The 26,636-nt window shown below is 50.2% G+C and overlaps 1 long non-coding RNA gene across 1 annotated transcript; it reads left to right on the forward strand.

The window, feature by feature from the left end:
• Window positions 1–571: 571 nt before the first annotated feature.
• Window positions 572–26,636, forward strand: LOC106838497 (uncharacterized). Its single transcript, XR_006532291.2, has 5 exons — window positions 572–702; window positions 796–901; window positions 16,571–16,798; window positions 22,964–23,530; window positions 25,431–26,636. It is a non-coding gene; the product is annotated as an uncharacterized lncRNA (long non-coding RNA).

The raw sequence follows: 26,636 nt of genomic DNA on the forward strand, positions 1-26,636 counted from the left end.
GGAGTGGTCTCTTCCAAGGCAAGACCTGAGAGACCATTAAAATGTGAAGAGGGCAGGAAAAGGGAGCCCCAGGCAGAGGGAATAGCATTGAAAAGGCCAGGAGCTAGAGAGCATGCAAAGTCACATACACAGTGGATTGAGGGGAGAGGGGCATGAGAGACGAGGCCTGGACGTCAGCAAGAAGAAGTCACCCAAGGCCTTGACTTTGAGGCTTCCATATTGGGGCTGGGACAAAGTAGGGGTGACAATGTTGAGGAAGTACTGGGGAAACAGTGGGCTGTTGGCTGAAGCTGGGAACGTGTGAGGAGGAGCTAGGGAGGAGGCAGAGGGAGGAGGCAGAGGGGTGGCGATAACGAGCTTGGCTTTGGCTTCCTCAATATTGGAGGGGGTCACGGCTAAGGTCTCTTCCAGTGCTGACCTTCTCAACTTCCCTGGAAGGAAGGAACATCTCCCTGCGGCCCCTCCACCCCCAAATATTCCGGGCAGGAAGGAGAGGGATCTGTTTTGTCAACGCAGTTTGCAATAAAGAATCTCATTCAGGGAGGCAAACAGCTGCTTGACTATTAATAGGCAGGGGCCTCAGCCGCAGCCTGCTGGGAGGGCCTCGGCATGCAGTTCTGGAAAGGTGAAGCGGCTCCTTCTGTCTGTCTGGATTTTGCACCCCGTGGTGGGACAATTGGCTGGGTGCTTACTTCTCGGAAGGTCAGTCCCCCTGAGCCCTCCCTGGGGCAGCTTGGAAAGGGTGTGGTCTGGCCCTGCTGTGATGTTGACTCTCCCCTTTCATGCTGGACCCAGCTAACAGGAGAGGGAGGCCAGAGGACCCAGAGCTGGCCCGAGAAGCAGACGTCCATGTGGACAGGGGAATGTCTGGTTGGGGTCTCCACAGCTGCTCTCATGGAAGGTCAGTCACCCACCCTTAAGGGGGTCACAGAGAGATCAGAGTTGTGTGGCTGGAAGGGAAGCTGGGGTCAGTCTGGAAACAGGAAGACTGATGAAAGGAACTGGGGGACAGAGAAGGTAGAGGTTGAGCCTGGGATCAGGGAGACCCCATGCATGGGGCATCCCTGGTTATGAGCCAGACCAGGGCTGAGGGGAGCCTGGAAGTCCAGACCTGAGAGGGTGAGGCCCCGGGCAGGCCACAGGCTCCTTCTGGCCGCTGCCGTCATGACGTGTGACCTCATTTGTGGCCAGCCAGATCGTCCATCTGAACAAGCTTGCGGAGAGGGCAGCTGGGAGCCCGCTAATCGAAACCCGACGGGTGTCTGCTGAGGCCAAGTCCTGTCGTGCTGGAAGCCCCGTGGCACCTGCCCAAGCGGGCAGGGGGCTCACAGGCTGGCTTTGTTCCCCTCCCTCTCAGGTGGCTGCTTCAGGTGGTGGCCACTTCAAAGAAGCCCCATGGAAAGCGGGGCCTCGCCTCAAGTTTCCTAAGGGCCCTGTCCAGGCTAATGAGATCATTAAGAGGCTCCTTGTTAAATGGGTTTAAACAGAGTTTGCCTGTGTGGCCTCTGGCTCTGCCCTGGACCCTGGTTGCAGTATTTAAAAAAATTTTAATGTATGTGTGTTTGTATATGTGTACGTATTTCACGATGTGCTTGAGAATGTGGGCTCTGGCCTCCGACTGCCGGGACTGAATCCTGCCTCCCACTTTCTGGTAGTGTGACCTCAGGCCAGTTACCTACTACTCCTCAGTGCCTCGGTTTCCCCATCTGTAAAAGGTGCCTAACCGTTGTACTGCTGATTGGGACTGTAGAACGCTCCAGTGACTCCCCACTGCCCGCAGCAGAGTGTCCAAGTTTCTTAGAATGGTCAGCCGTGGCCTCATTCCTCACCATGCCCATTTCTCACACTTGTCACTCGGACCGTACGGACCAGCCCTCTTGACCCAGCCTTCAGGTATGCTGTTTGTCCATCTTGGGACACTCTTTCCCTATCCGTCCTTCTCCTTTAGGTCTCCACTGAAATCCCGCTTCCTGGGAAGCCTCTGCTGATGGCTTGCACTGGTTCCATGTGTCCCCCAGGACTGCACCTCTACTGGTGTCCTGCCAACTTGTTGGCGTTCCACACTAGATTGTAAGCTCCCTGAGTGCAGGGACTCACCCCACTCCTCTCCGGGTCCCCAGGGCGCAGCGTTGCATGTGATAGTTTGTTAATTAGCTCCTGTCATTTACTGGCAATTATTTGAAAGATAAGGCTGTCTCTGATCTCCTGTTCTTGGATGTTCTTTGAAGTTTCTCCCTCCCCTTCTCACTGGCCTTCATGCAGAATCCCCCTGCCTCGAAGCCTGTACCAGGAACGAAGCACAGGGGACACAGATTCAGGTGTCAAAGGCAAGCCCACCTGGAAGCAGGCTATCATTCCTTCATCCATGAACTCCAACCCCTTTTTGTATGTGTTTGTGTGCTTTAGGTATTATTTTTTTATTGAGGTATAATTCACATACAAGGTTATATCAGTTTCAGGTGTACAACATAATGATTTGATATTTGTATATATTGCAAAAAGATCACCACAATAAGTCTAGTTAGCATCCATCACTGTACATAGTTACCAAATTTTTTTTCTTATGATGAGAACTTTTAAGATCTACTCTTTTAGCCAGTTTCAAATATGCAATACAGTATTATTAACTACAGTCGCTATGCTGTATGTTACATCCCCATGACTTATTTATTTTATAACTGGAAATTTGTACCTTTGACCCCCTTCACTCATTTCACCCACCCTTCATCCCTTGCTTCTGGCAACTACCAATCTTTTCTCTGTATCTATGAGCTTGGTTGTTTTTTTAAGATTCCACATGTAAGTAAGATCCTGTGGTATTTGTCCTTCTCTGTCTGACTTATTTCGCTTAGCATAATGCCGTCTCCAACCTCTTGGTTAAGTCTGTCCCAGCTCATCTGGGCCTTTGCCTAAGGATAGTATGCAGATTAACAGAGCATTCAAAGTCTTGTGATTTTTTTACCCCAGAACTCCACAACATCGATATCTCGGTGTCTAGACTGATCGATTGGTATGGCCCTGGTGGGCAGGAGGGTAGGGAGGCCCACAGGGTAGAGACCCAGCTCCGAGTGGGAGGTCTACAGGCTGACTGGCAGGAGTAGCAGGAGGAAGGTCAGGATCATTACTGACAGAGGACAGCACTTTTCAGGTTAAGGGGTGAGGAAACGGTAGATAAATGGGAGGCAGAGTAAGAAAACTAAAGTTGAGGGTAGGGCAATCAAGAGAGAACCAGGGCCAACTTTGAGGCCGGTGGTTCAGGACCAAGTGTGTGAACAGAGTGAACCAGCATCTAACTTGTGCTGTCGGGGAGAGCCTGGCGGCTTACATGGACCACACAGGCTGCGTACAAGTCTCCCCACTAAACCAGGAGCTCCTGGAGGAGAGCACCGTGTACTCTTCACATCCGTATCCCCTGGATTCCAGAATGAATCCCAAATCATTTCATGCAGTCTGCGTTTCACAGAAGTGTTCTCTTCTCTGGGTGCTTGAAATTGATGCTACTCCTCCTCCTAATAAAAATAGATATCGTTTGCTGGGCTCTTTCCATAAACCAGGCCCTGTGCTGAGTACTTCACATCCATCATCTCCAAGACGGTCAGATGCACAAGAGCAGGACCAGGGCCTGTTTTGGGTCACCATTGCATCCCCAGGGCCTGGCACAAGCCTAACACAGAGTTGATGCTAAATATATATATGTCGAATGAACAAATAATCCTGCCTATAGTCCGTATTTTACAGATAAGGAGCTGAGTCTCAAACAGGCTAAGTAACTAAGGCTATTCAGCTAGTGGGATGGAGAAGTCGGGATTTGAACCTGAGTCTGTCTGACTCCAAAGTTCACAGGCTTAGCCATGCTCTGCTGTCACAGCCTTTGTCTTGGGGCTTCCTATCAAAATGTGGCCTGAGAGCCAGTGTCATCAGCATCACCTGGGAGATGGTTGGAAATGCAGAATCTCTGCTGTGTGCCAGACCTATTGAATCAGAATCTGCATTCCAACAAGATGCCCAGGTGACTCAGATATACATTATTAAAGCGTGTGGAGCCTGTTTTTGGCGGCACGCACTTCTTCTAGCCTCCCCAGCCAATCTATCCCACAGCCACTCAGGGGGTCTGTGCCCTTGGCTGCCAAGCAGCCTCAATCAAACCGCACTTGGCCTTTGGGTCCTTTGTCCTCTGCCATGAGCCTGCTGAGTATAACTGTAGTGCTTGCGGCTTTGGCCTTGACTTTTAAAATTATTACCACTTAAGGATCAAAAGCGTATTTTCACCTTTTAAATCTTGCATGTCCATCAGGTTTCTAGCACCCCAGGGAACACGTTCATGAGAATGGAGGCAGCGTTTTCTAGCTGGTGGTCTTGTCTCTGAATAGCACCATCTGGGATGGAGTTTCCTCCCCACAGGGCCCTTCCTGATTCTCTGCTCCTCTCCATCCGATCACGGAGGTTGTGAATTCTCAGCCCAGTCTCTGTTTATTATGAACAGACAATTTAATCCAATAATTATATTCATAAACAATTCCCCAGTGATTTAAGAGGCCCTGCTTGTTTATGTTTTGAAGCTTATGCCTTTGGTCTTTCAAAACAGCTTAAAGAATTGCTTTGTCTAGCAGAAGGAACAGAGAAGATGGCTCATGGTTTATTTCATCCAAGCTTTCTCCTCCTCCCTTCTCTCTCTGATCAAGGTCCCCTGGGTCCCCAGGCCATCGACCTCCTGTGTCCCTAGACTCTCCTAATAACTTGTGTGGTGCTCTTTTTAAAAAATTCAAGTTAGGGATTTGCTCCAGCCTCCCCTGCCTTTGTTTATGTGTTTATCTAGATGCGTAAATCAAGAGTTCTTCACCTGAGGTCTGTGAGATGAACCAGGAGGCCTGTGATCACCAAGAAATTGCATGTGAAATTTGCTGTGTGTCTGCATTTTTATGAGGGAGAGTTGGTGATTTTCTCAGATTCTCAGTGGAATCTGGCCCCTAAAAGACAGCTGGTCTTCCCTCCCTCTGAACTTTCAGGACCCACCTCTATTTCTCTCCCGGTATCCAGGTTACTTGAATTCTATCTTATTTGCAAAACTGTCAGCTCCTTGCACGTCAGGACTAGAGTCAGTGCCACTCACATCAGAGATTCTACCTTTTAAAGTGTGAGACCCTTTGGCAAAGGGCATCAGCCTCCTCACTTCAACACACATGAATGGAGTCGTCATTTCACACGTTTAGTTTACAGACAATGCTTGATGCACTGACGACTTCTCAGGCCTCTTAAGAAAACTCTGCTCCTCCTGCCCCCAGGAATCTGTAGCTCACAGGGTGAGACTTCGGTTGTAGCTAATAAAAAAGAGAAGATCCTTAAATCTTATCAAGTCCAAATCCCCCATTTTACAGATGAGGACACTAAGGCTACTAAGAAGAGAAGTGACTTGCTTAAGGTCATACAAAGAGTGTCTGTCAGAGCTGGGCTAGGAACCAAGTGTCCTGACTCCCCAGGTTCCATACCTGTCTCCCACACCCTCTCGGGAGCCTCAGCTTCAGAGACGTTCTCAAGAAATGTTTGTGAAATGAATGAGTGAACATTGGGCAGTGTAAGGCCTGTAGATGTGAAGTTTTCTCTAGTTAGCTAAAATAAATTAATAGAGTCTTGCTTTCTTTTCTATCACACACACACACACATACACCACTTCGGACTGGGCTCATGCAGCAGTTTGAGCCTGGGGGAAAAGACAGAGGGGGGTGCGAGGGCTTCTGTCTTTGGAGCTTAAGGTTAAGGAGCCCTAACTAGATTTCACTTGACTCCAACCTCAGTTTCTAATAACAACACTTACCCACCACTGTTCCAGCGTACATGCATTCATCTGATTATTGTTGATTGAGCAACCTTTATGTGTTGAGTACTGTGCTGGCTGAGGATGTGAGGGTCTGTAAATACAGGCATGACTGTCCTCTGGCTGCCTACAGTCTATGAGGTGATGCCTATAACCTTCTTCAGAGGCCATGCACTGATGGTCCCCATGCTCCTGACTGCAAGTCTCGCAGGTCATCATTGAGCCAAGGGAGTCCAAGTAGGCAGGATCCTTCCCTCTGCAGCAGGCACTGCTGCACCTGCCATTCCCAGGGACAGGACTGGAAGGAACTTGAGGACGTGCAGATCAATGCTTCATTTCATATGGGGAAACAGGTCCAGAGCAGCCATGGAACTTACCCAAAGTAATCAGAGAATCAAGGGTCCAGCCAGGACCACCACCTGGGTCTCAGATTGGTCCTGAGGACTGGATCAAACAAGGGGGAGAGAGGAAGGCATCCCAGGGGAAGGCAAGAGAGAGCACAGAGGCCAAGAGGTGGGAATGCACATGAGGTGGAGGGAGTTGGGAGGAGGGCAGCCCCGGCTCTTCACACATTGCTCTGGAGTCTGACAACGGGAGGCCTCCTCTGATGTGAGGCTGAGGTCACTATCACAGAGAAGTTGTTATGAGGCCAGCTCCAGAAACTGAGCCCAGGCCGGGGACTGATGCTGCCCTCAGGCACCAGGGGGCCTGGTAGGAGGGAGACAGAAGAATTATCAAATTTATGATGTTGTTCTCTGTACCACAATATTTATATGTATTGACTCTGTCAATGAGAAAATTGCTGCCCATCCCACCCTTTCTCAAAGAATCATGAGGATAAAATAATTATTATTGTTATGGCAATAATAGCAGCAACTATTTATCTGAGTGTGAACATGTGCTGAAGATAGAGTGGTGAGCCAGCAAGCAGTCAGACAAGATGGTCAGAGCCACGGTATCCATACTGATTTTACAGAGCAGGTGGCTCCACAGAGAAGAGACTTGCTCAAGGTCCCACAGTGGACCAGCAGCGGTGGGGTTGGACTTGGGTCCTCCTGCCCATAGGTCAGGGCCTGTCCTGATGCCACCCTAGCTCTGCAGCCAGCTCCAAAGAGGGTGAGCACAGCCTTGAACCTCCGGGGGTGTGCTGGGTCATGCCAGGGGGCTCTTGTAGCCCCCACCCTCCCTGACTCTGGGGGTGCAGCACCCCCAGGGGCTGTGCCTGCTCTCTCCGCCCTGCAGGCAGAGGCATCACCCGCAGGTCCAGCCGTTACTAGACCTGCACTGAAGCAAGTGCACTTCTGCCTGGCTGAGTCCTGCCAGCGGCTCTGGGCCCACTGATGTCTCCAACAATCTCCAGGTGGTAGGCTTCGAGAGTTTCTAGTCTCCCTCTTCTTAGCCAGGGGAGATGAGCAGAGGGAAGCCCCAGGCCTAAATTTGAGGGTCTGGCTTTGCAATAATGCAAATAATGCAGAGGTGCAAAACTCAGAAGAAACCAACTAGACAAAGTGTGGACAATTGTCTCTGGACAGTGTGTGTGTGGCATGGGAGGCGAGAGTTCTGGGTTCCTTCTCCCATGTAGCAAAGTGAGATGATTTGCATGGTGAAGGGACACACTCTTGCAATGAAGGTAGGTGCCGTCCAGGGACAGCACTGAACACGGAATCTTTTAATGAAAAAGAGATGAGAAGGTCAGCTATATTTTCAGTCCTTCTCATTATACCATTTTAATTAGATCCTAACATGTCCTTAATACCTTAATACACACACACACACACATACATATATATATATATATACTAAAAAAAATTTTTTTTTAAAGCAGGCCTTGGGCTCGGAGCCTTTGGCAGGCAACAGTATCTAGTTAGAATTTAATAACATTGTTTTTATTGTATTTATTTTTACTTTTAGCTCCTATTTATGGCAGGTGAGACTGGTTTTCCATTTGCAGCAGTGATATAAAGTTTCCATTTTAAAGACATTTACTTAAGTTAAAAAGAGTCTATTTAAAGAGAAATACTGAATGAATAATAATACAGGTGGTATGCAGACACGGCTTAGGCGGTAAAGGTGGTATGGATAGTACTGAAATTTGGGAAAAACTGACATATGCAATTGTGGAACAAAAAAGTCATATAGTCTCACAATCAAAGACCGTTGAATTTTAGAAGCCCAAGATTCTGGAATCCCGGAACACAGAATCTTAGCACCATAAACCCTAAAACGAACAATATGATATATGAGATACTATAAAACGCAGTCTCTCACAAAATATTTGCGTGTGTGGGAGGACTCCTTGAAGCCATCTGTCGGTTCAATCCCCTCGTTTTCATGTGAGGAAACTGAGGCCCCAAGAGATTAAGGATAGACTGAAATAACATATGTGAAAGAGCTTTGTAAAATGTAATGTGTTCTTCAAATATTAGGGATATTTGTAAAAGGGCCCCTCAAAGTCACAGGGCTTTCTAGGAGAGAACTAGGACTGAAACTGGCTTTCTGGACTCCTGCCCCGGGATCTGGTGCTTTCTTGGCCCCACCTTGGCTATGGTGAGGCTCTTGAGGCTCCTTCGGCCCAGGCCTAGCCACTGCTGGGAGCTGGCAGGACATCTGCAGAGGGATGGCTTGCTGGGGCCCCTCAGGAAATGAGAGCAGAGGGAGAGGGGGCCATGTTCGGCGTCCTGGGAGTAGTGCTGTGTTGGGGGGAGGGATTTGGGGGGCACATTTAAGTCCTCTCCCTTCTCTGAGCAGTAGAGTTCCCACCTGCAAAACCAGCACGTTGCCAGATGGCCTCCAAGTGGAAATTCATTTTAAGATTCTAACTCAACCTTTTTCTGGGGCCTCAATTTATTCTATTCAATAAGAACCTAACCAATGCTTTTCCTGACCCCCAAGGCTGCAAGCGTAATTCCTGGGGTCTTATCTGTAAAGAGAGTAGGGTTCCATCTCATAGGAATTGGAGAATCTCACTGGGGACCAGGACATTAGGCAAGGCAAAGTCTTGAGAATTGTTGATGTGATGAAGGGAAAAGAAATCCATCACCCTGGTGGGAAAGACCCCTATCCCCTAGCTTCTGCAAGAGTGACCTTCATTTCTCCATGTACCTGGAATTTATAGGATTGCCTAGGCCAGGGGCCAAGTGCCCTGAAAATTGGGGCTCCAAAGTATGGCAACAGGCTAGACCACATGGGAGTCAGATATACTGCTCTGCCTTGTCACCTCTGGGTACCCAGCTTTTGGAATTGCCCACCTGTCACGGGTGCAAAGTGTGGCCCCATCCGGGTCCCAGCTCCTCTTCACACTAAAGAGAGAGGGGGTCCTCTGGCAGGAGTGAGGTGGAGCAGCAGTTTCCTCCAACCACACAGCCAATGGGCCCTTTCTCCTGATGACCAGAGCCAGGGAACTCCTCCAGACTAATTCTCCAGGAGATCCAAGGCTACAGAGCTGCCCCCTTCTCGTGGACGGCTCATCTGTCAGGCCCTAATTTTCACACCCACTTCTGAAATATGTTCTCTCTCCCTCTCCCCCAGGAACTGTTTCATGTGGCTCGTGGGGGTGTGGGGAGGAATACCATGGGTAGTTGCTTCTCTGTAGCTGCCTGGCTGGGGCTGCAGCAGCCCCCTCTTCCTGAGGTGGCCCACAGCTCACTTCCCGGGTGCCAGGGTCCCCGGGTGTTCAGTGATGTGGATTCCTGTGCAAGTTCCAGGCGGTTCAGCAGCAGCTCCCACCAACCCACGGACACTTCCCGGCCCACCATCCTCCAGACAGGCGCCTGAGGAGGAGGGAAAAAAGGACCACTTCTTGCCGCCGAGCGTCTCAGCCATTCTCTCCATATTAATCATGGAAACGACAGTGCTCCCCAGCCTGGGAGGGAGAAAGCACCTTTGTCATCTCTCTGGCTCCATGGGTCTCAACACAAAAGTTCAGCCCTGGCGAAACTCTAGCTCTTGACAGCTGTCCCGGCGTCTCTGACCCCTCTTATCCTCTTCCACTCACACCCGCAAAGGAGAACAGGATTAAGTCAATTTCACTCGCTCCAGAGCCAGTCTTGTCCACTGTGCTGTGGAGGCCGGCTCACAACTCCTTGGCACCCATCTGCGGGCTCCCCACCCTCCCCGGCCGTTACCCTGGGCTGTGACTGTTAAGTATTTCCTCATTAAAGCCTTGGCAGCTGGGCTCAGGTCTGCCAGCCAACACCAATAGTTACAACCGCCCCGGAATGTTTGGACAGATTTCTGCAGTTACGAGTTTATGAAGTTGAAAGGTTTTATAGATGGGAGACCCTGTGGGTGTTAAGGGACCATTCCTTCGGGGGGCCTGAGTCTGCTGTCTTAAGATCCTAGCAGCAGGAAGAGGAGGGGAGAGGGCCTATAAGAACTGAGAGGCCAACCAAGGAGCAAGAATAACCAGCCTGGACTGCTGAGGGGTCTGCTGAGTTAGGGGCAGGAGTGAGGGGGCCACCAAGGGGCAATATTGTCTCCAAAAGAGGAAACTCCACAAAATTAGGGTGCCAAATCCTGAGCACCTTTTGCAACCAAAGGAACAGCCATTTGATCTTCACTGTTTTCTGTTCCCAAATCTGCAAACCTCAGAGCAAGATCAGGGAGTCTGGGGTAGATTTCAAAGGGGCTGGGGACCCCCTCTCCAAATTGGATGCAAAATGTCATGTGACTGTGCTTTCTTGGGGAAAGGATCCTTAAACTGTATTGTATTTGAAAAGGCATCTGTGACCAGAACTACTGAGTTATACCTACCCTTTCCTTGTGTTGATACGCAAATTGAGGCCCATTCTAGTCGTTCAGCCACTCATTTATCAAAGGTTTATTGAATGTCTAGGCAGGGCGCCCACAGTGGGGAAGCAGACAGAAGGTCCCTGCTGGCGTGATGCTGATTGTCATGGGGCAGGAGGGGGGACATACACAGATAGTAAACACGCGAACAAATAAACAGGAAATGTTGAGGTGATGATGAGGACTGTGAAGATGCTGACACGGGCTCATGGGATGGGGCTGGGTAGTTGGGAAATCTCTCTGAGGAGTGACATTTCAGCTGGGGCTCCAAATTCAGGAAGGCAGCCTTGCAAAGGTCCTGGGAAGAGTTCTAGGCAGAGGGAAGAGCCAGTACAAGGGCCCTGAGGGCGAATGAGCTTGCAGTGAACTCGGGGGCTACTGTGGCGGGAGGGGCATGAGCAGGAGGCAGAGATGGGAGCAGATGTATATGGAGTTTGGGGTAAGGAGTTTGGGGTTTATTCTGGGGAAAGTTGGAAACCATGGAGAGTTTGGAGCAGAGAGGACAGAGGTCCCAACGGGGACAGATACTGCCCACCTAGAGAATCTCCAACTTATAATTCCTGACGGGAGGCCCAGCACTCTTCCCACTTTACCACATTGCCTCTCCTCAGGCTGTCTGGCTTCACTCCCTCTCTGCTCTTTGTGGAAAGGAGGAAACTCAAGAAAGGATCTTGGTGGGTGGGGTTGCCTCCTTGACCATTGCAGTATTTGAGCCACAGGCCACTTTGTATGAAAGGGCTCTGCTGTAACATCAGGTTCAGAAAGGGAAAGGGGCTTACCCAAGGCCACACAGCACATTCATGACAGAGCAAGAAGTAGACCTAGTTTCTTCCAAAGCCCATGGTCTCTCCACTAGTCCACATGCTCTGGTTTATCACAATGCATTCTGGTCCTGACAGTTAACGATAGGCCAGGGCCAGGCTGGGGCCCTGAAAGAGGATGTACTGGGGTCTAGGGTCAAAGGGAATGACAAGGACGAACCAAGTGGTCCTGGAAGGGGACCTCAGAGAACAGCCAGGAAACTCCATAATTCTTCCCGTCCTACAGGTAAAACCACTAAAACAACAAAGCAAAGCACTTACTTCTTTTCTGTTTTAAAGAAATTCACAAGTACATTAAAAATTATACAGAAAAGTAGAAACAATTCAGCTATGGTCTCATCCCCTAAACGTAGTGATTAATGAACAATTTGGTATATTGTAGATTTTGGTTCTGCTTTCTCTCTCTCTCTCTCTTTTTTTTTTTTTTGAGGAAGATTAGCCCTGAGCAAGCATCTGCTGCCAATCCTCCTCTTTTTGCTGAGGAAGACTGGCCCTGAGCTAACATCCGTGCCCATCTTCCTCTACTTTATATGTGGGACACCCACCACAGCATGGCTTGCCAAGCGGTTCCATGTCCGCACCCAGGATCCGAACCGGAGAACCCCAGGCCGCCAAAGCGGAATGTGCGCACTTAACCGCTGTGCCACCGGGCCGGCCCCTGCTTTCTCTCTTTAACTTAACTCCACCATCTAATGGAAAGAACCAGACTCCAGCCAGGTGGCAAGGCCGGTATCCTTGGCGTACGACCCAGTGGTTGCACAAGGCTCCACGCTCAGAAGGATCCTGTGCTTGTTGAATGTTCCGCTGTCACCGTCTTGAAATTCTTACTAAGGTTTGAACTAGGGGCCCCACATTTTCATAGTGCACTGGGCCTGCAAATCATGTAGTCTGTCGTGCCCAGTGGCCTCCACTGGCTGTGTGACCTACACGTGGCTTTAACCTGGCTGAGCCTCTGTTTCCTGGGTGTCAGCTGGAGATAACGGGAGTAAGTTCCACGCAGGGCTGTCATGAGAAGTAAACGAGGCCGGCTCTGAGGGATCCGTGGGCAAGCAGCTGTGCTCTTAGAGCTGTTCTGCTTCTTCCTCCGGCTTTGCACATTTCCATCCCTCTCCCTGGGGCAGTCCCTTGGCCCTGGGTGTGCAGCGGTCCCGGCCCTTCCTGAGCTGCGCCAGCGCCTTCCCCTCCGAGAAGCCTTCCCCAGGCTCTGCATCTGGAGAGACCGCCCCAGAACCCAGAACCTCCTCGGCCCTTTGGCAGTGTCTCATGAGGCCCCCGTTCCTACTTCAGGTTGTGATAACTTGTGTCCAGCTCTTTCCTCCTCCTCAACTCTACTCTCCAACCTGAGATTTCATAGACCAGACACCTTCCAAAAAATTAAAAACTTGGAGGCTGAGATAGGATTTCCAACTATTTTCTTTTGCTAAACACATTTTCGAAAGACTATTGTTTAATATAGCCATGATTTCCTTAAAGAAAGGACTTTTTGACATCAAACAGAGCAGGAAGGGCACAACCCCTGAGCAGAAGACGGTCTGATTCAAACCGAGTGAATGGAGCTTTACGAAAAACTACATTCTTTCTCTCATTTTGCTGTGGATCTATGAAATCTTCCCCTTGGACCAGATTTAGGGCTGTTCCTCATTAGACTCTGCCTCCTTCTGCCTGAGGAGACCCTTGGCACTGCTCCCTGCCCCCGCGGGGGTTTTCCCCCAGACCCCGACAGCCGTGATATTCCATGGATTATTTTTTTCACCTTGAAAGAGCAGCACAGTCCGTGGCTTCCAAAAACTGTTATTAGTCCTTAAAAAAGTTCCATGTTCCAGCCAAAATGTGGACATGCTTTTAAATGTTTGTAGTGCCTGCTTCTCCCTCTCAGTTTTCAAGAAGTGGGGACTTCAAAGGCCCTTTCCTTGCTGAAATAAACACTGGGGCTGGAGGTAGGGGAGAGAAACATGGGCTTGTTGAGTGGAAAAGAAAATTGTATTTTTCTTCTAAAAGGGATCCAGACCCATCACCGTGTAAACGGCCTCTGGTCTGGAGGACACGTTCAGAGGTTGAGGACAAGCCCTGGGGGATACATGGGCTGTGATGAACAGTCCCTGTGCCCTTGTGTCTTCAGGTTGGGGTGGGGGCGAGCCTGGGTCACTCCGTGGACAAGGGCTATGTTAGTGACTGACCGTGTTTACTAGGCGAGCTTAAGAGCTGGACTCCGGAGCCCACTGGCTTCCATGACAGCACAATCACAAGTAGCTCTGTGGATGTAACTTTTCCTTGCCTCAGTTTTCTCATCTGTAGAGTGGGGATAAATAGTTACATGAGAATCAAGCCGGTTAATGCACGTGTAACGGCTTAGAACAGCGCCTGGCCCATAGTAAGCACTAGGTAAGCGGTAGCCGCTGTAATTATCATTATTTATGAAAATATCCAGAGGACAGGACAGCTATCTAAATCCCTTCCCCAAGGTTTTGCCCCAACTTAAAAAGTTCTATGATTCTGATGTCTCTCAATCCTATCCCACTCCCTCCTTAGGGGTAACAGCTTGGCTCCCTGGAAAAGAAGCAGGCAGGCCCTTGGCTCACTGGTGGCCCCAGGCAAGCCCCGCCCCAGGGGTGTGGGGTGGATGGGCCCTGAGGGCCCTGCTCTTTGTGAAAGGCTTGGAGGGAGAGGTGGTCGCTCTGGGTTGGAGCCCCTACTCAATCGCCTGCTAGGGCAACTGTTACAGGCCTCCATTGTAAAATGGGACTAACAATAGCATCTTCGTGAAGATGCAATGAGATAATTAAAGGGCTTATTATGATGATTAAGTGCAACCTGCCTGAAAATGCCTCCTCGGATGTCTTCCATCACCTGGGGCCTCTGGTCCTGACTGGGGGGAAGAAATGTGGGGTTGTGCCCTAGCCTCGAGGGGAGGGGAAAAGATGAGTAAGGAGAGAAAAGTAAGGAAGGTCAGAGAGACAATGCTCAGAGGTAAGGCTGGAGAGAAAGGAGGCTGGTCTGGAAGCTGCCGCAGGCAGAGGTCAGGGGAGTTGTCTAGAGCCAGACCCCAGCATGTGTCAAAGCGGGAGGGGATGGAGTATTCCGTGGAAGGGTCAGGCAACCAGAAGTCTATTGCAAGACAGGGACAGCTCATGGGGCCAGCCCGGTGGCGCAGTGGTTAAGAGCACACGTTCCACTTCGGCGGCCCAGGGTTCGCTAGTTCGGATCCCAGGTGCGGACATGGCACCACCACATGCTGTGGTAGGCGTCCCACATGTAAAGTAGAGGAAGATGTGCTCAGGGCTAGTCTTCCTCAGCAAAAAGAGGAGGTATTGGCAGATGTTAACTCAGGGCTAATCTTCCTCACAAAAAAAAAAAAGACAGGGACAGCTCAGAGAGAAGCTGGCCACTTCGCTGTGCAGGGAGTGGAGAGAGGACCCTGGCTTGGTTGGGGTGGGGGGATCCAACTAGGCCTCTAGGGAGAAGGGGTTCTCAGGGAAACAGGGAGAGGAGGCCCAGGCCTGGATGGCTGAGTCCTGTCCCTGGACTGCCATGTTCACACTGGAGAGCCAGTCCCACCAGTCTCCCTCCGCATCCCCTGACTGATCACTTAGGTCCCCTGTCACTTCCTCTGAGAAGCCTTCCCCTCAGTTCTGCCTGCCCCTCAGCCTGACTTCAGTCCCATTGTCACGTGGCGCCTTGTGCACTCCTTCATTGCACTGACAACAAGCCTGGTTTATTGTTTGGGTTAAATGTTAACCTGTCTCTTCCTCAGAAGATGCAAGATCCAGAGGAGACGGTCTGGGGCGTCAGGTTCGCCTCCGTATCCCCTGGGCTCGGCTCCACGCCTGGGGCAGAGCCAGCTGGCAATAAACAGTGGTTGAACAGACAAATACAAGCTGAAAAGACAGAGCTTAGCAAAAGCAATGGTGAGAAAGAAAAGGTGTTTTAGGTGATCTTAGGCTAAAAACAGGCGTTCTGGCCTTTGTCTGAGCTCCTGCCCCTGTGCCTCTCCTGCTCGGGGGCCAGAGTGTCCTAAAGGACCACTGAGGGCTAGAGTCACACAGCAGCAAAGCTGGTGAGGCTGCCCAGAGATTGCCCAGCCTGATGCTCTCATTGTGCAGATGAGAAGACTGAGGACCAGAGAGAGAGGGACCTTTCTGCAAGCCACACAGCAAGCCTAACCATTGGGCTCTCCAAACATCCAGGTCCATCCTCTTCGCAGCCTGGCAAGGCACTGAGTAGGTGGCTGAATCAAAGGCTGCTGGATGAATGCATGAAGGAAGCCCATGGGCTTCAGGGAGATGCAATGGCCACGATGCACTGCCTCTCTACATGCTGTAGGTGCTACTTCCCCATAGTGATGATCAAATCAATACTAATGAATATTTATTAGCATTTACCATGTGCCAGCCACCATGCTGACTTAACTGCCTTGCCTCTAAATTTAATCCTTGAGACAACTGTATGGAGGGGGAACCACTCTTCCCACTCTACAGAGAAGGAAACTGAGCCTTGGGGAGCCAAGTAACTGAACTAAGGAAGCCGGGAGAAAGGATGAGTTGATGAGAGAACCCGGGGATGGAGAGGGTGGAGGGCTGGGGGCCCAGACTCGGGTGTGTCTGATTAGCAGGGTTGGCAGAAAAACTACCGTTGCAGTGACTCTCTGCCCAGCTCATGTGAGAGGCACGAGAGAGAGGTCAAGGGCTGAGAGCAAGTCTTCCCATCTGTGCACGGGTTGTCAGGCTACAAAGCCCCTTCATACTCCCCTCTTTTTTGGGTCTCACAAGAACCTGGTTGGAGATGGGGGGCTTTTCCTCGTCTTAACAGTGAAGAAGAAGGAGGCCCAGGAAAGGGGAGGACCCAAGGTCACGCTGGGAGTCGAAGGCAGAGTCCAGGTGTCCCAGTGTCCAGGCCGGAGCTCCCCACTCACCTTCTCCCTCCCAGTTTCTAAGGCCCCTATGGGAAAAGCCGGAGGTCAAGGGGCCAGGTCTCCTGACTCCTGGTGTTCAGGGTTGAAACGTGTCCCCCAAAAAGATACGTTGAAGTCCTAATCCCAGTACCTGTAGGTGTGACCTTATTTGGAAATAGACTTGTAGATGAAATCAAGTTAAAATGAGGTCATACTGGTTTGGGGGGCGGGGCTAATCCAATACCACTGGTGTCTTTATAGGAAGAAAAGACACACATGGGAACACCATGTGAAGACACAGACACACACTGAGAACACCATGTCACACGATAGAGGCACAGATTGGAGGGATACGGCCATAAGCCAAGGAACGCCGACGATCAACGGCCACCACCAGAAGCTGGAAGAGGCAGGGAGGGATTCTCCCCAGAATCCTGGAGGCAGCCGGGCCTACTGACACCTTGATTTGGATGTCTGGCTTCCAGAACGGTGAGAGAATAAACTTCTGTTTTAAGCCTCCCGGTTTACGGTACTCTGTGATGGCAGCCCCAGCAAACTGATATACTTGATATCCCATCTTTCCACCTCATGTGCAAAGTGATCCTCTGGGAATAAGGGAGAAGGCACCAGGCCTTCAGTGCACGGGCCAGAGGTAAGGCCAAGGCCAAGAGCCCTCTCATCCCCACGTGACCCTAGCTGACACCCAAGGATTTCCTCCCCATCCTGGCCTAAGTCAACTCACCCAACCACCATTCCTTGGTCCTCCTGAGTGCAAGGCCTCACGCTGGCCCTGTACAGGGAGGAGGAGAGATGCAGACCACCAGGGTGCCACTCTGCCCAAAGGGCTTACACCCTACGGGGTATGGAGGCACTGTCCAACCTGCCCTGAGAGCCAGCAGAGAGTGCTTCCATTTGGGGGATTGCAGAAGGCTTCATGGAAATGGTGACATGCAAGCTGGGCTCCAAAAGGGAGGCAGGATTTCAACATGTTGGTATCATACCGGTAGTTTAATTCTTACAAATATCTTATTATGCACTGGACATTGTTCTGTGTGCTTTACAGATATGAACACATTGAATCCTCACAACAGCTCTGTGAGTGGCAGAGTCCTATGGCTTCTCTGTTTTATAGATGAGGAAACTGATTTCCCAGAGAGGTGAAGTGACTAGCCTAGGATCACACAGCTAGTAAATAGCAGAGCCCGAATCCCGATACAGGCAGCCTCTCTCTTTACCACTACACTAGTTGGGGCAGAGAGGGAGATGTGTACTATCCCTGCCAGAGAGAAATGCATGAGCAAAGCCCCGGGAGTCGGGGGGAGGGGGAGGAGTCAAGAGCGCTTTGGGGAAATGGTTCATTTCCCAGATGGTGGACTCAGGGAAGAAGATGAGGTGGAGGAAAGAGCCTTCTACAAGGAAGACCAGGGCTTGGGCTTGGCCACTGTCAGCCCAGCACAGTAAATAAGGCTGGGGCTCTGAAAAGGGGGCTGTGTCTTCAGTATGATGGATGACATGCCGCGTTAGTCCGAATAGTTAGGTCATGCTGCGTTAAATAAACAACCTGAAAGTCTTAATGGCTTATAACATCAAGGCTTATTTCTTGCTCATGTTACACGTTCTCTGTGGCTCCACTTGGGGTTCTCTCTCTCTGTCTCTCTCTGTCTCTCTCTCTCTCGGCACTGTCCTCACTCTGCGACCCAGGCTATGAGGCAGCCACTCTCTGGAAAAGAGTGTCAAAGGGCCTGGCACCAGCAATGAAAAGCTCCAGCCCACAATAATGTACAGTGCAGAGCCAGAATTGGTCATGTGGCCCCACCCAACCACAAAGGGACCAGGAGGTGTTGTCCTTCCTTGTGCCTGAGAGGCAGAAAACCAGAAATGCTTGGACAGCACTAACGAGGACCCCATAGCTAAGCGGCATTAAGCGCAGGGAAGCACCCAGTGAAATTCCGAATTCCCCTTCAGTCTCACTGTGGCTTTCAGCTCCTTTGAAGGAGAACGCTCTGGGCAGGACTAGTGTGTCACAGACACCTTCCCAGCACGAGCTAATCTTTTTCATCAGTCGAGAACACCTCTCAGCTTCAGACCTTTGAACAGCAACAAACAGTATTTAGTTAGACTTTAGTTAGACTTGACTCACGTTATTTGGATTTTGTTTCATTTCTTTTTACCTTTGCCCAATATGGGTTCTTCATTAATAGTAGTGAGAAGAAGTTTCCTTTGGGAAAAAATTCGTTTAAGTAAATAAAACACAACAAATAAAGCCAGAGTGAGCTTTCGAGTCAGAAGGCCTGGGTTTAAATCCAGATTCCCCTACCCAGAAGCTTCTTGACCTCGGACCTGTAACGGAACCTCTCTAAGCCTCTGTTTCACCATCTATGAAATGCAGGGAACACATCACAGGGTTGTGGAATGTTGGTCAGGCCTGACCCATAAAAATTCTGGATGTTAGCAATTATTATTATCTAGCTGGGTGGCCCCTTCCCTTCCCTGGCCTCAGTTTCCCTGTCTCTGAAGTGGCTTCAGGGGATGATCTATGGCAGGCTGTCCCCCTACTTAGGATAGTCAAGGTAGATGTGGGTCCTTGAACGCACTCTGTAGACAGGGGGAGGACCCCGGCGAGCCTGGCAGCCCCTCTGCTTCTTTGCCCGGTCCCTCCCCGCAGGTGTTGTGCTGGGCCTCTGGCTGACAGCTGTGTTTTCTCTGCTCAGCAAAGCTTTTCACCATAAACAGCAGCAATCAGGTGACCCCCAGCCCCTGGAAAGCCTCATCCCAGGGGCCTGGGCGAGAAAAGGCTCCCTGTGTCAGGGGTAGGGGTGGGCTATGCATTCCTCAGGTCCAGCTATTTGGGCAGGTTTGCTCCTGGAATGCAGCTGGAGGGCCGGGCGCCCCCGCCAGAAATAGCCGGCGCAGGGCAGCTTTGCTGCGGTCGCCCTGCTCCTGGGAGGGGCTCGCCGCCAAGGGTCCTGCTGTGCTGGAGGGGCTGAGGGTCGGCGGCCTGGACGGGCCACAGACTGCCCCCTTGGGAAAATGGTCAAGCTCTTCCCAGCTTAATTCTGATTCAGGCGTTCAGGGACCTTGCCCTGGAACCCCAGCGTTTAGAAAGAAATGACCATGTTTTAACATGGCTTGAGAGGTCTTGCCACTCCCTGTCCTCCTCCGTGGTGGCTCCTCTTGTCACTGCAGTCCCTGTGCTCGTGGCAGCCCATCCACCTCCTCGCCGTTCCTTCACAGCACACCTTCTCCCGGCACCCGGCTCGCCCTGCCCTTGCCCGGGCAGAAGCCCTCCTCCTCCTGCCTCTTCACAAGGCTAGCTCCTCACGTCTCAGCGGAAACATCGCCCCCTTAGGGGGGCCGCCCTGACCGCTCCGCCTAAGTAGTGCCCCCCGTCACCCTCAACCACATCTGCAATTTTCTTGCTTGTTATCCCGTTTATGGATCTCACTTTTCCCCATTACAATGTAAGTCCCATGATGGCAGAGACCGTGACTGTCAACGTCCGTGTTTTCTCTGCTCAGCAAAGTCCTTAACTGTGAATGTCAGCAATCAGGTGACCTGCATTCCCTGGAAAGCCCTGTTCCGAGCTCTGTCCCCAACTGGTGAGCACTCAATAAATATTGGTTAAATGAATGAAGGAGTGATTGGGTGAATGAATAAAAGGAGAATGCCAGAAGAGACCCTGGATAACATTTACTCTGATCTTAGTAATAGGTACCGATTCTTGAGAGCTTTCTCTATGCTAAATGTGTTAGGTACATTATCTCGTTCGGTCCTGCCATGGCCCCGTGAGGAGGAACAGGTTTTCTTCTTTTCAGAGGCCCAGAGAGGTTAGGTAACTTGCCAAGGTCACATGTGAGGAAGAGGCAGAGTTGGGACTCCAACCCCAACACAGGTTTGTCTTGTGGCAAAGCCTGCGCTCTTACCTGTGCTCTTAACATCCCCCCTGTGCCCAGAGGTAGGGGGTGACTTGCCCAAAGAGAGGTGGAGGTGATGTCAGAGAACTGTCAACTGCCCCCACCACTCTTCTCCCAGCCAAGGCAATTGCTGGTGCTTTCCCCATCAGCTCCTTCACAGAGAGCATGTGGGGTGAGCGTCCAGCTTCCAGGCAGCACAGAGGCAGGGTTTCTCTGAGTCATCTGAATCCCTTAGGCCCCCACAGGTCAGCTCCCAGGCTGTCGGGCCATGACCCGAGGCCACTCATCCGGTTGATTCTGTTACGTCTAGCCTAGCTGAGGATGCGCCAGGCTCACCAAGGTACAGGGGAGGGCCTGTGGTTGCACTGCGGTGAACACTCTCAGCCCCGAAGAATGCTGCTGACTCATAGCGGCAGGCAGGCTGACGGTGACTCAGGGGTGGTGCAGGCCCAGCCCCCGGGAGAGGAGAAGGTCTTGGGGTGGTTCGCGGGCCAGGCCCCAGCTCGCGGCCTGACGTGGGTGAGGGCTCTCTCCATGCAACTGATTATTTTCTAGCTCAGTGCCCGCAGGCAGCCCTTCCCTCCGTTCCCCGATTTCCCTGCCTGTGCATGAATCGGATGCAGAGCATGATCCACGATGGGCTGTCATCTGCAACTAAGATAATGGAAGTGGCTGAGAACCAGGTGATGTAGGGCCTCGAGTGCTCGTTGGAAGACTCCAGACTGGACTTTGTGGAGGCCAAAGCCCTGGACTGGAAGTTGGGAGTCCTGGGTTCAAGTCTCACCCTTAACACCGACTCATTGCACGACCTTCGTAAAATTACCTCCCCTCTGTGGGAGCCAGTTCCCTCATCTATCAAAGGCCAGATCCAGTAGGCAGAGTGGATTGTCACTGACTTGACTTTTGTTCACACTGTCCCCACTGCTGAGAATGCCCTGGCCACTGTCTCTGCCTCCTGATCCTTCAAGGGTCTGTTCAAATGCCACTTCGTCAAAGGAGCCTTTCAGAACCTTCCACTCAAAATTCATCTCTCACAGATATTAAAACGATGGCATGAATCTACATTTGATGACATAATAAAATGTACAAAATATATTCAGCGAAAAAAGCAGGAGACAGAACAAAATGCATAACATGCATTTTTATTCATATATGTATGTCTAATTGGAACCGCATAGAAAAAAAAGACCTAGTAGGATATATATAAAAATGTTAACCATGACAGTCTGAGTCAGAAAAATTATAGTGATGCTGATTTTTTTCTTAATATTTTTCAAGGTTTTCTAAATTGCATGCAACCAGCATGTTGCTTTTATAAGCAGAAAGACATTAGAGCTTTTTTCCAATTAAAAATCTCATCTCCACTTCTCCCACCTTTTGCCAGTCACCCTCTCTGTCTGTGGCGTGCTTTTCCTGGCATGATTGGGTCCTTGGCCCACCACAGGCTCTCAGCAATTTTTTCGAATGGAATTGAAGGGGCTGCCCTGTCATTCTTGTGGGCATGTTTCCTCTTCTGTGAAACCGAGAGCTCCCTGAATAGAGTTAGCACCCTACACACTATGTTAATACAGGGAAAGAATATCGAAGAAATAGGAGTCAAGAGGCCTGAGTGCTGGTTCTGCTGCGGCTCTAAGTTGTTGTGCGTGTTGTGTAAGCCTTTTCCTCTCTCTAGGCTTCGTTTTCCTCACCTATCAAATGAAGGGGTTGGACTCTACAATCTCTAAATTAGTGCTCTCCAGTAGAGAGCAATTTCTCCAATCTCTGCAATGATGGAAAAGTTCTGTATCTATGCTGTCCAATATGGTAGTCACTAGCTCTTGAAAGGAGCTAGTTCTATTTAGAAACTGAATTAATTTAAGTCTAAACATACGTACTTAACTAGTGGCCTCCAGATTGATGATGTGGGTCTAAATTCTCTTTTAGCTCTGATGTTTGGTGGTTCTTCTACTTATTAAACTAAAGTTTCCTTTTCTCGGAAGAGCACCCTGGCTCCCACCTCATCAGGAGATGTAGTTTCCCTTGACTGAACCTTGGGACTCCAGTGGGAGCTGCCATCTCTTTGCAGATCCTCCTCTAGTCCCTGTTGACTGGCCAAGGTGGGCACCTGACCCAAGTGAGGCCAATCAGAGCTCTTCTCTGGGACTTTGAAATTTTGGTGGGTAAAATTCACACAATCTAAAATTAACCTTTTTAAAATGAGCCAACAATTCAATTCAATGCTGTGCAACCACCACCTCTATCTAATTCCAAAACCTTTTCATCACCTCCAAAGGAAACCTCACGTCAATTAAGCAGTTGCTCTCCATTTCCCCTTTCCAGTTGCCCTGGCAACCACCAATCTGCATTCTGTCTCTATGGATTTATTTATTCTAGATATTTCACATAGATGGAATCACACAGGATGAAAACTTTTGTGTCTGGCTTCTTTTACTTAGCGTAATAGTTTTGAGGTTCATCCACACTGTGGCATGTATCCGTTCCTCCTTTAGTGGAGCAAAATTCCATTGTAAGTATTTACTACACACACTTACGTAGTACGGATAAATGGGTAAATTTATCCATTTATCTGTTGAAGGACATTTGGGCTGTTTCTCCCGTTTGGCTATTGTGAAGAGTGCTGCTGTGAACATGCATGTACAAGTGTGTGTTTGAGCCTGTTTTCAATTCTGTTGGGTATACAGCGAGGAGTGGAATTGTGGGTCATATGGAAACTCTATGTTTAACGTTTTGTTTTCTGCAGTGGCCACATCATTTTACACCCCCATCAGCAGTCTATGAGTTCCCTGGGACTTTTTAACTTGGATCAAGAAAGACTGGGTTCTGAGTCTCTGGGCACTACTCGTCTAGAAGAATGGAAATGATACCCAAGTTCATCGGGGAAAATGTGAAAGAAGGAAAGAGTTGAAGTCATCACTGAAACTCTGCTCTATCCCATCTTCTTCTTCTTTTGGTGAGGAAGGTTAGCCCTGAGCTAACATCTGTGCCAGTCTTCCTCTATTTTGTATGTGGGTCACTGCCACAGCATGGCTGATGAGTGGTGTAGGTCTATGCCTGGGATCCCAACCCACAAACCAGGGCTGCTGAAGCAGAGTGCGCCCAACTTAATCACTACACCACTGAGCCGGCCTCTGTCCCATCTTCTTCCTTGCGGTTACACAAGTCAGAAAATTCCCCCTTCTTGCCTAAGCTGTGAGTTGGGTTTCTGTCACCCCAAGTGTCCTGACTGATACCATCTTCTCAGCGCTGAATTCAGAATCTTGATGGCTCAAATTGTGTTTGAGAGTGCTCCAGGTAGAACCCTCCACAGGTGAGCCACCACGTCCCAACCTGAACCATCTTTACTTCCTTCTGCTTCTCCCCAGGTCCTTAGCCAAGAGCCTCAGACAGACCCAAAGAAAAACTTGACTCCGGCTGGTCATCTGATGAGAGTCAGCTGAGGAGGCTGGTGGGAAGGGTAGGCGGGAGGCGGGTTGCAGGGGAGAAGAGGGCTTGGGTTCCCCTGAGGACACTGTGGAGCAGGGGAAACTGAAGGGAGGCTGGAGGCCAGACCGGGGGAGGAGAGGAAAAGGTGGAAAGAAAAACCCAGCAGAATCGCCAATGTTTAGATGGCCTTTCACAGGGCGATTGAGACGGCTCGTCTGTGGCCAAGCATGAAGCAACGCTCCTTCAGGTTCTGAGAGGAAAAACCTCCAATTTTGTAAAGATTTTATTTTTCCTTTTTCTCCCTAAAGCCCCGAGTACATAGTTGTATATTCTTAGTTGTGGGTCCTTCTAGTTGTGGCATGTGGGACGCCGCCTCAGCGTGGCCTGACAGGCAGTGCCATGTCCGCGCCCAGGATCCAAACCGAGGAAACCCTGGGCTGCCAAAGCAGAGGGTGTAAACTTAACCACTCAGCCACAGGGCCGGCCCCTCCAATTTTGTTTCCTTCGTGGAGGAAATGAATGGAAACTGATGGGGAGGGTGGTTTTGGAGATAAGGTCCAGACCACTCTGACCTCTTAATTCTCTAGGATCTCAAATCTGGCGTCTGGGCCCACAGGAGCAGAGCCAGGCCAGTTGTTCTAAGTAGGATCTAGGGAGCACACATAGGCAGTGGGATGAGAGCCCTGGGGGTGGAGGTAAGGAGGGCCTAGTTGCGGACAATGGGAGAAAGTTCTGGATAGCAGGAGCAGTGCAGCCTTTGGAGGGTGAGGGCAGGCCACTGGTGTCATCTTACGTATACTCTTGGTAGGAAAATGATTTTGTAATAATTTTCTACAAAGAAAATAGAAAAATAATCCACTTTTCCCTCTTGCGGTGGTAATTCAATAGTTCATTGAACTTTTTTAAAATTTCTGATAGTTGGAATGCACAAAACACGGGACTTCATGCACGGATGTTTGTAGTATTGCTCCAAGTTTGCGGCCTGCACACACAGGTCTTCTGATCAATTCTCTTTCACGTATCTACGAGTTTACCGGGGCTGCCATAACCAATACCACAACCTGGGCGGCCTAAACAGTAGAGATGGATCGCCTCCCATTTCTAGAGGATACAAGTCTGAAATCGAGGTGTCGGCAGGGTTGGTTCCTTCTGGGGGCTGAGAGGGAGAATCTGTTCCAGGCCCCTCCCCCAGCTTCTGGTGCTTTGCTGACAACCTTTAGTGTTCCCTGGCTTGTGATTCATCACCCCAATCTCTGCCTTCATCTTTACGTGGGGTTTCCCCCGTATACGTGTCTCTGTGTCCAAACTTCCCCTTTTTATAAGGACACTAGTCGTATTGGATTAGATGACCTCATTTTAACGTGGTTACTTCCGTAAAGACCCTGTTCCGCAATAAGCTGTCAGTCTGAGCTACTCGGGGTTAGGGCTTCAACATATCTTTTTGGAAGGATACGATTCCACCCATTAGCAACACGATACCCATCAAAAAGGAAAAAAAAAAGAAGGTTATGGTGCATTTATAATTGTATCCATTGTATTATAGAGACTATTGCTGACAGGAAATAACTTCCATTTTGTCTAAGCATCTCTGAGCACCAAGTCCTCTCCTTACAATTGTACAGGTCTGATAATTGGGAGAATTTTCCACAACTTAGCCTCTGACTCCCTAGATTTCAAACTGTCTCTCCTTTCCAACACACACATTCTTCTGTGGCCAGGTACTGGAGGACATGTTCATGTCACCATGCAAGCTCTGAGTCTGCACTTTTGTGTCATTATGCCAGGTGAGTCAGCTCAGCAGACAGAGGGTCCTGTGAGACCTTTCTATACCAAGACAGACGACCTACCTGTATGTGGAGCCTAGACAGCCACCAAATGCAAACTGATGTATCCCCAATTCAATTTCCCCTTAATAAGACTCCAAAAATGCCACAGCCATTCCAAAGCCATATGACAGCAAGAAGGTCAGAGTGGAAAGAGTCAGCGATCTCAACCGATTGCAGTTAGAACGACTTGTGTAAGAAGCACATGACCATGTGAACACACTGCTAGGGCCTCTCCCAGGACTTAGCGAGGGCCCCGTGCCAGGGAGGGGTTCTGAAGCTTAAACCGGACTAGCTTCATGGTCAATCTGCCTCACAATGGACACCTCTGCCATCTTCAAAAACCCCGCAAATGTTCATTCGAGAAAAACTTCTCCATCTTCACATGCCGGACCCTGTGCTGGGGACAGATGAGGCAGGAGCGAACAAAGCAAGCTGAGTGCAAATCTGACTTCTAGGCATCACAGCCTCCCCGAGGGGCCTGGCCCAGGAAGGCTGGGCTCTCCAGGGATGAGTCATCAGATGAAGGAGAAAAACCAGCCTCAGCTTAGGCTGGAGAGTATGGCCTTCCTCTTGGAGGAGCGTAGTGAAACCTCCTGGGAGACGAAGCCTCCTCCTTGGGTTATTCTCCCAGGATGATCCTGATGCTGGAGAGCCTTTAACAATGGGAGTTTGAGCCCAGTGCACGGGAGTCAAATCCCCCACATCAGACCTTGGAGCCACGCTTCTCCCAGGAAACTTGCCCTGCCCGGAGTCCTGGACCTGGGGGACTAGAACCTCAGCCTCCACGTCCAACCTCCCGCCTTGGCTCACAATCTTCCTGCTTTTGCCTGGGATGAGCAGAAACTCACAAATGCCTAAACCAGTCCTTCCTGCCAGGGACTAACCAGTCTCAGCTGCCAGCCTCAGCTCCGGCCCAGCCTCGTTCAGGACTGTGGTGCTGTAAATCGTTTGAAGGACACATACCTCTGGGTGTTCCCCTCTCTGAGCCTCACTCTCTTCATATGTCAAGTGGGATGACAATGGACTACCAACTAACTCCAGGAGGGCTGTGCAGCATGTCTTGTCCGCCCCTGTAGTCTCAGCCCAGTTGAGTGGATGGCACACAGTAGGTGCTCAATAAGTGTTTGTTAAGTGAATGGATGGAATAAAGAGATCCCTGACTTC

The sequence above is a fragment of the Equus asinus genome, chromosome 9 (assembly GCF_041296235.1).
Source record: "Equus asinus isolate D_3611 breed Donkey chromosome 9, EquAss-T2T_v2, whole genome shotgun sequence".
NCBI lineage: Eukaryota > Metazoa > Chordata > Mammalia > Perissodactyla > Equidae > Equus > Equus asinus.